General features: G+C 43.0%; 1 protein-coding gene and 1 long non-coding RNA gene across 12 annotated transcripts in view; one reads left to right on the top strand and one right to left on the bottom strand.

Annotated features, from left to right (window-relative positions):
- AKT3 (AKT serine/threonine kinase 3) overlaps window positions 1-12726 on the bottom strand; it is a 285284-nt gene that overhangs the window by 57842 nt on the left and 214716 nt on the right. The gene's annotated exons all lie outside the window — the stretch shown is intronic.
- LOC120401030 lies at window positions 2941-12522 on the top strand. The gene is made up of 5 exons (XR_005596244.1): window positions 2941-3081; window positions 3330-3471; window positions 3911-3994; window positions 4558-4662; window positions 11809-12522. It is a non-coding gene; the product is annotated as an uncharacterized LOC120401030 (long non-coding RNA).

Here is a 12726-nt window from a genome sequence, read left to right as displayed (position 1 = left end):
ATGTACAGAAGGTAGTGGTGGTATCTGTCAGAACCTGCAGGGATAGAATCTGGGACCATGGGGGTTTTGGGCCATTAACATCTCTGCATCACCACAGGAGGACCCTGTGAGGGTGGGCTCAGCAGGAAGTACTGCCCAATAGGACCTGAGTGGCAGCCCCTCACAGCCCACTGATGGGCTGGTACTAGTACTTAAACCAGGAACCCATGAATGGAGCTGCTTTAGCAACAACATACACTGCCTGCCCATTTCTGCTCACGATAGACCCTAGATTCCGGCGTCTGATCCTTGTTTGTCCTTGACTGTGTTATTTGATTATCTGTAACCTGGAGCCTGACCTCAATCTCTTGGTAACCTGACCCTGCCTGATGCCCTCTCGGTTTGCCCTCTGGCCTGTTTCAGACTCTGACCTCCCAATATCCTGGCCCTGCCTGCCCCCAGATGACTGATTCTCAATCTGCCTACTGGCCTGTCTCGGACTCTGACCTCCTCCTGGTATCTGACTCAGTCTGAATCCCAACTCCTGCTCAGTAGGTCTGACTACCCATATGCTGGTTCTGACAGTGTCAATCAAATTATGAGTTGTGAGTTTAATTGTATGCAAAGAATGATAAATCTCCCAACTTTGTAGTTTGAAAAAATTGAATATTGACTTTATCTGGCCTGAGGAGTTGTTAGAGACTTTTCCAGTGTTCTTGCCGAACTGGGAGATAGGTATGTGGGAGATAGGTAAGAGAGGAGCCATTTTTCCCCATCTAGCCAGTTTTCTCAGGTATTTCCCCTCATTTTGAGATTAGCATTCATTGTTGCATGATTTGGCAGTCCTGCACAGGAGTTTTTCCTATTCACTTTTAGGAGTACAGTTCCCCTTTTCTCCCTCCTTCTCGTTACGATATCTTAAAATACTTAATACACAGAATAAACTGGCTACTGTAAAACAGCAAACTTTTCATTTTTCATCCATTAAAAGACATGGAGCTTTTCCAAATACTGTCACAGTAAGAACTTACTGTGCTCTTACATGAGTTTAAAAAACCCCGTCAGAGCAAAAAACAATGAGATACCAACTTAAATCTGCAACTCCCTACAAGAAACAATAACTTCAACAGATTAAAAAAGGTGAATAATGTTAGGAATCTACACAGAAAAAAAAATCCCAGTAAAAGACCACAGTACTGCAACAGCAGGGTTTGCCTACTCAAGAAAAATCAAATCCTCCGAGCTAATATGGAGACAATGGATAACAAAGTAAGAGGGAGATACATTCGTATTGTTGGATTAGAAAATAATCTTCATGGAAGCAGCTGGGGTGACTGTGCAAATGGTTACTGGAGGCTTCAGATCCACAGAACCTATGATTCCTCCTTCAGTTTGATATCATTAGCTATTCCCCGATTAGGAAAATTGAGCAATTTATAGTCCTATTTGGAGTCTTAATAACACACACTTCCATCTACGAGATGCAAGACAAGCTGGAGAAATAATGAATACAGATACTTATGCAAGATTATTTTTCATGAGTAATTCACCAGTCTTGTTGAGAAGATGTAGCACCTTCGCCAGTGTCTTTAAAAAAAAAAAAAAAGGAGAGGGGGATATTTTGGGCTTTTACTTATACCTTGTAGTTCTCAGAAAAACTAAGGACTGTTGGTTGAGGACACACTTACATTTTCATTATCACATGGACACTATTAAAAGCTGTACCTGGATGACAAAAGAGTTTGCCAGTACTGATTAATTAAATTAATTAAAAGAACATTAGCTTCATAAAAGCTTATCTAAATTTTATAGGAAACTGTCATATTTAATTGTTTTGGACAAAAATGTGGTTTATATTAGAAAACTGATCCCTACTTTGAAGTACTAGGTTGTACAAGATAGTTATAGACAGAATGTGGAACTGAAATGTCTTCTACTTTTGTTTTTTGATGTTTTTAGCATATTCGTTACATCTTTAAGAGGAAAGATGTCTGACACTGGGTGTGGACAATTAGGCTGCACGTCTGGTGAGATTAGCCAGACTGCATGAAGATTCAGAATTATTTACATTAGAACACTCGTATCTGGCCTAGGAAGAAGGCCGAGGGTAACTCTTCTTCTACTCTTGTAGGAGCTATTGTGAGTGTTCAAATGTACAAATATTTTCTCATGTCAATGCTGCGTGACCTTTTGATCTTGCTGCTGCTGTTTGCAAATAAGTGATGTTACTGATCTGTGTATCCTGCCTTGCCTAAATTTCATCACACTGACCTCAAGGCCCCTTGGTTTAATCCTAAAATGACAAAAATGCTGGCACTCAAATTATTAGCATTCATTTTATGACTCAGGTAGGTGCACGAGAAAGACCAATGTGGTCCACAATATAATAACAGAAAGGGGGGAAAGGATGAGTTGCTTGAAATTTCACAGGTACAAAATTTCAAGGAAAAATGGGATTTTTTCTATTTTCACATGCTTCAAAGTGAAAAATAACTTTGCAGCTTAAAAGTTTGCTGTAAAGTGACTGGCAAACAGTTTCATGCAAATATAATTTTATATTCTTATTTATAACAGAAACATGAGAATCTCTTCACCTGCTGCTGAAATGAAGCTCAGTCTACAATAAACCAGCTCTTCAGCACCGCACTGCAACATCATTACATAGTATTTGTCTTACCTGCCTAACTATTATTGTGTTCCTATATATGATGTGACCAGATTATGCATGTTAGTACCTTGGGAGACCTAGATAGTATGGAATGTATTTAAATTAGGAATAAATAATTTAAAAAAATCAATGTAAAATGAAGCAAAATTTAGGTAGGCAGAATACAACTACCTACATTTCAATTTGTCCAAGACAACAAGGCCAACACCTCTATGCTTATGAAAATTCCATGAGATCATTGATGACAAGTGGTCAGAACTTGGAGTTTCTGGTGTCATCCAGAAATTGCCACCTAACAACAAAGTGCTCCCAGCCACCATGATAGGGCAGTGGTTCAGTATGGATTCAGAATAATATGAGAGGTGTCATTCAACTAAATCACTAATGTCATTTTCTATAGTTTTCTGAGTTTTCCTTGGAGGTTTCCTATTCAGGTACTCATTAGTCTAGTTTTTGCTTAGTTTATGAGATCAAATATACCGCATCCAGGGAAGTTTTGTAATAAATGATGTAGAAATGGAGGTTACTAACCTGTAACTGGAGGTTCTTCAAGATGTGTGGTCCATTTCTGTTCCCCACATTGGTACACATGAGCATCATGCACCTAAGACCAGAGATTTTAGGTAAGCAGCATTTGTTGGTTTGCATACGCCCAGTTGTTCTCCTTTTGTTTTGAATCCAGGGCACAAGGGGCAGTGTGGACCGGTGCTTCTCCAGTTTCTTCCCCTACTGTGAATCCAGTTATCAGTTGCAACAGAGGGGATGGAGAGTGGGTAGTGGAAAACAGATAGGGACTGCACATCTCGAAGAACCACCAGTTACAAGTAAGTAACCTCAATTTTTAGTTTGAGTGATGGTCCCTATGTGTACTCCACACATGGGAGATTAGCAAGCAGTAGTCAACAGGAAGTGGGAGCGAGGATGCAGAAGTGATGTCTGACTGTAATACTGCTATCCCCACAACTGTATCTATAGTAGAAGATTAGACCAAAGCATAACGTCTTGTGAAGGTGCATAAGCAGCTCCAGATAGCTGCCCTACATAACTCTAATACAGGTATATCTCTCAGAGATGCATGCAGCAAGGTTGTTTGTGCTCTGATTGAATGGGCTCTCACCACCTCAGATGAACTAGTTGGTAACATAGGATAATGTAGCCAGAGATTCATTTAGAAAGTCTCTGAAAAGACATAGTTTGACCTCAATCTCTCTGCTATGACAAAAGAAGTCTAAGTGTCTTTCTAACTGCTTTTGTTCTTTGTAGATAAAAGGCCACTGTTCTTCAGACAGCTAGATAATGAAGCCTTCTTACCTCATCAGAGGCATGTGGTTTTGGAAAAAACTGTCAGTAAGTGGATGGTGTGACTTCTGTGAAATTCTGAAATTACTACAGGGATGAATTTCAGGTGGTAGAAAAGGGAGACCTTTATGGAATGTAATATATAGTGGGTCTGCCATGACTGCTCCCAGCTTACTGGCCCGTCTGGCTGATGCAATGATGATTAGGAAGACAACTTTAATTGTGAAAGGAATAAAGAACATGTGGCTAAAGGTTCAAAGGGAGGTTTGGTGAGATATGAAAGAATGGTGCAAAGGATCTAATAAGACCCTTCAGGAATCTAGTCATCCTGAGATGAGTGAAGCTGGTGTGTCATCGATGCAGGGGATGAAAAGCACTAATTGCTACTCAATGAACCTGTAGGGAAATAACAGCAAGGGTCTTAAGAGTAAATAGATTTTCTAGAATAGCAGGAATCCCAGTGGACTCTGAAGGTACCTGGCATTGTTGGGCCCAAGAGGATAAACACTTCCACTTAACTGAATATCATCTCCTGGTAGAATCCTTCTTGCTTTGGTTGAGGATGGATTGAACTGCCATGAAATATGAATTCTCTATATCTAATTGTGCAGTTCTGTGGTGAGAGCGTCAGCCATGAGGCTAACCCAAAGTATCTTGGTGTTACACTGGACCAGAATGTAAACTTTCAACGACACCTCGAGAACAACCATGATAAGGTGAGTTCTTGTGTCGTGCTTACCAGGAAATTGGCCAGAACATCATGGGGCTCCAGTCCATGGACCTTACAAACCGCAACAATTGCCTTGGTATATTTCTGTGGCTGAATACTGTGCGCCAGCATCATCTCACAGCAGTCACGCTAACCTCCTTGATACTCAATTCAATAACGCCATGCGCATAGTGTCAGGGACACTCAAATTGACTCCAGTTGACTGGCTCCCAGTCCTATCGCACATCCAGCCTCCACAGATTAGAAGAGTTAACCAGATATCTCACTTTCTCAACCATGTCAATGCAAACATGAGGATCCCGTGTTGCGTTGCATGCGGGCCGGATAAAGCACAACAACCAATATGATTGCAAGCTGAATCATTTATTATTTACAATGCATCATATTATATAGGCTTCTCCATATTAGCAAACGTCAGACACACCAACATTACATTGCTGCTGATTGGTTCTTTGTCTGATACACACACTTTTCACATGCATGGCCCTTTGCTTACTGGTTTCCCATTTCCCATGCAACTTATCTGATCCCAGTTAGGCCACCTGGCATTTGCCTCGCTCTGGCAGTTCCCTACTTTCTCATAACAACTTTATCTAACTCCTCTATTCTTGTTATCCTGCTGCTGTAACTTTCCACCAAGGCAGCATAGGGATGATGTAACCCCACAATCCCGTTGCTCAATGACCTACAGAACCCGCCAAAGATAAGATTAAAATCCCGCAAATCTCTATGGAACTGCATCAAGACCCTTATACTGAACTTCGATGCTGAGGCTCAATGCAGAGCCACATAGAGCGTTTCGACCACTCAAAACAAAACAGCTCGGTTGACCCTTTCAAGGAACCACCGGGTTTTGATTTATGTTGGAAAGACTGGTGCAGATTGAATCGTATCAGTACATCTCATAGGAGATGTGACAAACCCACTTTAAATGGAAAATTAGCCAAACACCTGTATGCAACTGTGGTTACCAGGCACAAATGATGGAGCACATCATATCTGAGTGTTCCCTTTGTTCTTTTGCCAGAGGCTTGAAGGACATTCACCAGCTCACTGCTGTGACAATGTGCTGGCTGTCAAATCCAGATATAAATTTGTAATTGTTGCTACCTACTCAAGCCATATGAAAGAAGAAGTCTACACCATCAAAATACCACGCCTTGAGTTGCAGTGGCTCTGGATTGAGATGCTTGATAGTGGTATTGTGTTGTGTTAGAAGGTCTGGAAATGGTCAGATGTTGACAGGCATATGGTTTGAAAGTCTCACTTGTTCCTTGCTCCAGAACCATCTCAGATAGCTGGACACAACAAGGATGACCCAAGCCCTGTTTTGATAGATTTTCAGAACCTGTGGAATTAATGAGATGAGAGGGAAGGCATACCTGAGATGATCCTTCCATGGTAGCATAAGGGCATCTCACTTTGAGCACCTGCCTAGAGCTGCTCTGGAGCCGTACAGGAGACATTTTTGGTTTGCCTCAGGGGTGAAAAGGTCCCAAGACAGCATTCCCCACTGATGAAAAGCCTTATTCAGGACCAAATTGTGAATCTCCCACTTGTAGTCCATGAAAAAATGTCTGCTGGGGAGTTCTGCACTCCTGGTAATTATGCTGCAGAAAGGTTTCAGACATCATATAACCACCAATTCCAACGGTTGGCTGTCTCTACGCACAGAGGAAGGGATCTTGTTCCTCCTTGCTTGTTTATATAGGAGACAGGTTATCATATTGCCTTACATTATTTGGATATGCCGGGATTGGCTGCAGGCCTGACGGACTGCTCTTAGTTCCAGTAAATGGCAATATATCCTGGACTCCCAAGGGGTCCAGTGGTCTTGTGCAATATGATCATCCATATGAGTTCCCCTGCCTAAGAGGGAGGCCTTGGTAATGACAGTCACCGCAGGTGAAGGCTATTGTGTATTTGGTTGTCATGGTTTTTGTTCCTATGGCAACTGAGTTCGATTATTAGGGGATAGCCCAGCCGGTTTCGGCCGGTTGGGTGAGCTCTGTGTCTGTAAATAAAATGGTAGTTTTGTTAGCTGTCTGCTGTCTGGCCTCAAGTGATTTCTTCCTAAACCGGCTGCCCCCAAGGATATAACAAGTGGCGACGAGGGTGGGATTCCGGTGCTGCTCCAGTAACAGAAGGAAGAAGTCAAGGTAAAGATCAAACAAACAAAAAAGCTGCTTGTTTGCACTGACTGTGAAAGTGAAACTAAAAATCATGGGTACTCTGACCAGGCCACTGGAACCTTTTGATGAGAATATAGAGCAGTGGCATGTGTATACTGAGCGTTTTGAGCTTTTTGTTATTGCAAATGACATTACAGAAGCGAAGAAGGTGCTAATATTCTTAAGTGTTGTAGGGGCTAAAACCTACTCCCTGCTACGCAGCTTACTACACCCTGTTAAGCCAGCGACTGAATCTTACAGTGACATTGCGGAAATCCTGGGGTCCCATTTTTCCCCCAAACCACTGGTAATTGCTGAAAGATATAGGTTCCACAAAAGAGACCAAAAGGAAGATGAAACAGTTGTACAATTTGTAGCAATTTTAAAAAAGCTAGCAGAACACTGTGAATTTAAGGAGATGTTAAATGATGCCCTGTGTGACAGGTTAGTGTGTGGCCTCTACAGTGAAGCTATACAGAAGCGCCTACTTACAGAGGCTCAGCTTACCTTACAGAAGGCTGTTGATATTGCTGTCTCCATGGAACTGGCTACAAGGGAGGCGCAATACATCGGTGCATCCCTTAGGGTGCAAAAAGTGTCACAAGAACTGACCCACAAAACTGTGCAGAGTCAAGAATGTTACCACTGTGGTAAGCCGGGTCACCAGGCATCAGAATGCTGGTGTAAGGACCTGGTGTGTCGACACTGTGGCAAAAGGGGACACATTGAGTGTGCCTGTAAACAAAAGAAAAAGAGGCCTGTGGTCTGGCCGACAAAAAGAGGAACCCTGCATACCCTAGAGCAGACCCAGGATGATCAAAGTGACACCTCATCGCAAGAGGAAGTGCCACTGCATGTTTTGTCTTTGGCAATGGCCTCACATGAATACTGGGTAACCCCGTTGTTGGATGGCAAACCTATATGCATGGAACTGGACACTGGTGCAGCCGTCTCGCTGGTCTCCGAGACTGTGTATAAAGAAAAGCTACAGCATCTTCCGCTTAAGGCAACAAAAACTGTTCTGAAGACGTATACGGGAGAAGCTTGTGCCCATGTTGGGCACTATTGATGTTAAGGTGGAGCTCAATGGACAGGCTGCTAAATTGCAACTGTTTGTGGTGAGAGGTAACTACCCAGCCTTAATGGGTAGGTCTTGGCTTGGGAAGATTCAATTGAACTGGGCAGAAGTGCACCGGATGACTAAAGAAGAAACCAGTCTAACCCCTATACTAAGGAAACATGCTGCTGTTTTTGGAGATGATTTGGGAAGTATGAAGGGAATCACTGTGACATTGAACATTAAACCTGACAGTCCACCAAAATATCTGAAAGCCCGAACTGTGCCATATGCCATCAGGCTGAAAGTCGAAGCGGACCTGGAGCGCCTGGTCACCAATGGAGTCCTAATACCAGTTACCCATAGCTCATGGGCCACTCCTATCGTTCCAATAGTGAAGAAAGATGGCGCTCTCCGGATTTGCGGTGATTTTAAAGTCACTGTCAACCCAGTGTTGTGTGCAGAGCAATACCCGCTTCCCCGCATCGATGACCTCTTCGCAGGCCTGGCTGGGGGACAAAAGTTCAGTAAGATTGATCTGAGTCAAGCATATTTACAGATGCACGTCGATGAAAAGTCCCAAGAGCTGTTGACTATTGTGACTCATAAGGGGCTTTATCGATACTGTCGCCTACCCTTCGGAATAACGTCTGCTCCTGCCCTGTTCCAGAGGGCTATGGACCAGATATTGTGTGGCTTGTCAGGAGTTCAGTGCTATTGAAGAGAAGGCAAAAGCTTGTATGTCATGTCAGGGTGTGAGGAATGCACCCCAGTGGGCACCCCTACACCCATGGGACTGGCCTGAAAACCCGTGGCAACGTATTCACATTGACTTCGCTGGCCCCCTTGAAGGAAGCATGTTCTTGGTGGCAGTAGATGCCCATTCTAAATGGCCAGAAGTCTCTATAATGCAGTCCACTACTGCAGAGAGTACTATCCAAAAACTACGAGGACTCTTTAGTCGCTTTGGTCTGCCAGAACAACTTGTGAGCGACAACAGACCGCATTTCATCTCTCAGGAGTTTCAAAATTTGATGAAGGCAAATGGGATACACCACATCACGTCAGCACCATATCATCCATCCACCAACGGATTAGCTGAAAGATTTGTGCAGACAATGAAACACGCTTTGAAATCAGCAAGGGGACAACACTCCATTCAAAAGCATCTGGATACCTTCTTACTTTCCTACAGAAACACACCTCATGCTACGACCAAGGCATCTCCGGCCTTTCTAATGATGGGACGACAGCTGCGCACTTGCTTTGATCTGCTGAAACCTTCTGAACCCCGACAAATTGTGCAACATCAGCAGCAAAATCAAGTTATCAGACGGGCACCCAGAGCAAAAGAGCGAACCTTTAGCCCGGGACAGCCAGTTTTGGCTTGGAATTATACTCCCAGAGCTAAATGGGTCCCTGCCACAATCATCACTCAAACAGGACCTGTTTCCTACACAGTCCGGACTGCAGAGAATCTTACCTGGCAGCGACATGTAGATCAGCTGTTGCCAGGTCATGACAGTCCTCAGGACACATTTGCAGTTGAGTGGTCTGACTTCACCACTTCTGGTGAGACACCTGTTTCTGACTGTTCTCCTCCATTACTGCCGGCGGCTGAGATACCCCTTTGCCCAGCACGAGCTGATACCACCTCCTCAACTGTTCGTGCTGCGGACCCAAAGCCCATGGTACTTTCGGGTGCAACAACACCAGGAGTTTGCCGTAATCCACCTAGAGACAGAAGGCCTCCTCATCGGCTGGATCTTTAGCTAGGGCGAACCCACGGTTATGGGGCAAAATAATCCCCAGGGTTTAGCCGGGAATGGAGGCAGTCTACCCTCCTTCTCTAGTCTATTGTGTGTTTTATTATGGGGATGTTCTTATTAAGGGGGGAGGAATATGTTGTGTATTTGGTTGTCATGGTTTTTGTTCCTATGGCAACTGAGTTCGATTATTAGGGGATAGCCCAGCTGGTTTCGGCCGGTTGGGTGAGCTCTGTGTCTGTAAATAAAATGGTAGTTTTGTTAGCTGTCTGCTGTCTGGCCTCAAGTGATTTCTTCCTAAACCGGCTGCCCCCAAGGATATAACAAAGGCGTGAGCAAAGAAGTCCCTAATCAAACTTTTTCTGGCTTTGTCCACCAGATGAGAGAGGCCAGAACCTTGAACAAAATTATTACTTTGGCCCTGATGTTGACTTTTTCTAGCAAGCAGGCAGACTGAAGCCAGGTTTGGAAGCAATGGAGAAGAATCCTGGCAAATGGTGTCACATGTGTGCATGAGGTCACGCTGTCAAGGAAGGAAAAGCAAGTTCTGACTGAAGTCTGAGAGTGACCTCTTTTATGAGATCTCCCATGGCATGGAATCTCTTGATAGGAAGACAGGATCTTGCTGCAGTCAAGTGCAGGGTCACTCCTGTGAAATTTATGGACCTCAAGGGAGTCAAAATTGACTTTTTGTGGTTGACACAAATTCCCAGGGAAGGTAGTAGATGGAGCAGGAATCAGGCTGCAAACTGGACTGCCTTGTACATTCTGCCCATCACAAGCCAGTCGTTGAGGTGTGGGAAGACAGTAAATCCATTACTTCTCATTCAACAGCCATCACCGAAAAGACTTTTGTAAACACACAGGGGTTCCACAGCTAGCCCAAATGGAAGGACTGAATTGGCAATGGTCTTGACCAAGGAGGAGCCTGAAGAACCTTCTGTTCACCAAGTGAATATCTATGTGAAAGTATGCATTTTTCATGCCAAGAAAATAAAGCATGTGCCCTCTTCCAGAGAGGGAATTATTGACATCAATGTAACCCCATGCAGAATTTTAATTTTCAGATGAATATATTTAGTCAGCATAGGTCAAAAATCAGTCTCCATCCCCAACACTTTTTGAGGATTAAGATGTGTGGGGAGTAGAATCCTTTCCCTTGATGTTCAGGTGGAATTCTTTCTATGGTTCCCCAGTAGAGAAGTAAGTCGTCTTCTTGTTGAAGAATTTCCTCATGAGATTGGTCCTTGAAAAGGAACTGGGAAGAGCTTTTTGAATACGGATTGACAGAAACTCAATCAGATAGCTGCAGTGAATAATTTCCAAACACCAATCTGTCTGTTGTTATAGCCCTCAAGTTGTGGGGAAACTGGGTACAGTGGCCTCAAAAAAAATTGAGGGGCTGATATTATGGCACTAATAAAGGGATGTGGGTCTTGACAGTCCCATCAAAAGAAATTATTTGGTTGTGGGGTAGAGTGAGGTGTGGCAGTGGATGGTGCAGGAACTGTGTACCTGTGCCTTTGAACCCTCAGTTGTGTGGTGGGAGTTGCCTACCCCTGACCTAAATCTTTAGGATCCCTGCCCGTGGACTCTCCAGACTTCAAAGGAGTTGGGGAGGGATCTCTTTTCTTCAAGGCAGCTTTGAAAGAAGGTGGTTTGTCTCTATGCTTGTAAGAGTACTCCTTATTCCCATGAGAAGCCTTCTCCTGAGGCCTGGAAGTCTTAGCTTCAACTCATGAGGTAGTGCTCAGAGTGGTGCTCCCTACTGATTGAGGCTGATGTACAGGGAGGTCTCCCCAGCCCGGATCTCATTGAGATCTCACGGCCTCTTCCATCAGATGTTTTCTAAGTCTTAGCTCTCAACCCTCACAGGTTTTGGGAGGGAAGGAGCAGCAAATGCTGCACTTAGGTGAGATGTGAGCCTCACCTAGAGAATAAAATCAGCAGTAGTGTTCAGTGCTCACTGAAAATGAGCAAGGCAGGAAATGCAATTCTTGGACCCCAGAACTCTGGGAATAATCGTAGCCTTTCAGGGAGGATTTCCCCGGGGCATGGGTGGGGACACTTAACTAACCAATACTTAAGACTAAAAGAGTAAAAATAAAATACTAAAACTATTTACAATGTATTTACAGACTGAAGCAGTCAAAAGAGGAAACTGTGGACACAGAAGAATCTGACCCCGGCCATGTGGCAGTAAGAAGGAACTGGAGAGGCACCAGGACACATTGCCCCTCTTTGCCCTCAGAACAACTGTGCATGCATGGACCAACGGACACTGCTTACTAAAAATATTTGGGTTTAGGCGCATGGGGCACATGCACACCCACATGTGGAATACATAGGGACCATCACTCAAAGAAGAATCTTTGTTTTTAAAATTAAATGAATATCAAAGTCTGTATTTTAAATGTTAAGTTATGGACCTACCAAACAAATGTAAGGACACGAAACATATTGGAGTAGATCCTCAGCTGGTGTAAATTGTCATTACTGTTGATTCCATTTTGTTCACTTATGCTATACAGGAGTTAATGCTGATTTGTGACAGCTTTAGCTTTGAATTTCAAGGGTTTTGTTGGTTTGACAAACAATTTACAGTTTACATATTTTACACATATGCCCACACAAACATATATACACATATGCATATTTAGTATTACAATATAGTGGAAACAATCTTTCCAGTTATACCTGAAATAAAATATTTTTTCATTCTAACACACCACCAATATCTCTAGCCAGTACGTTAAAGAAAAGCACTATAAGAAAATGCCTGACATGAGAAAATGAAAGATTAATTTAAACATGGATCTCTGTAAAAGGAATAAAAATAAAATTTGCACTTTTTAAAATATTTGGCCAATAAAAAAATAATATATTATTCTTGGATAAGATAAAAATGTTGCATATACTTTTCTAAACAGAAACTGAATACTGATAAATTCATTTGTTTTCTTACAATCAAGTATTTTTTTGCAATTCTATTTTGTTAGTTCTAACATGGAAATCAAATAAATTTTTATTTTTACACTATTACAGAAGTGCATTTC

This window comes from Mauremys reevesii, linkage group 3 (assembly GCF_016161935.1).
Source record: "Mauremys reevesii isolate NIE-2019 linkage group 3, ASM1616193v1, whole genome shotgun sequence".
Classification (NCBI taxonomy): Eukaryota; Metazoa; Chordata; order Testudines; family Geoemydidae; genus Mauremys; species Mauremys reevesii.
The sequence above is the reverse complement of the archived record's forward strand: the minus strand, read 5'-3'. Positions and strand labels throughout refer to the sequence as shown.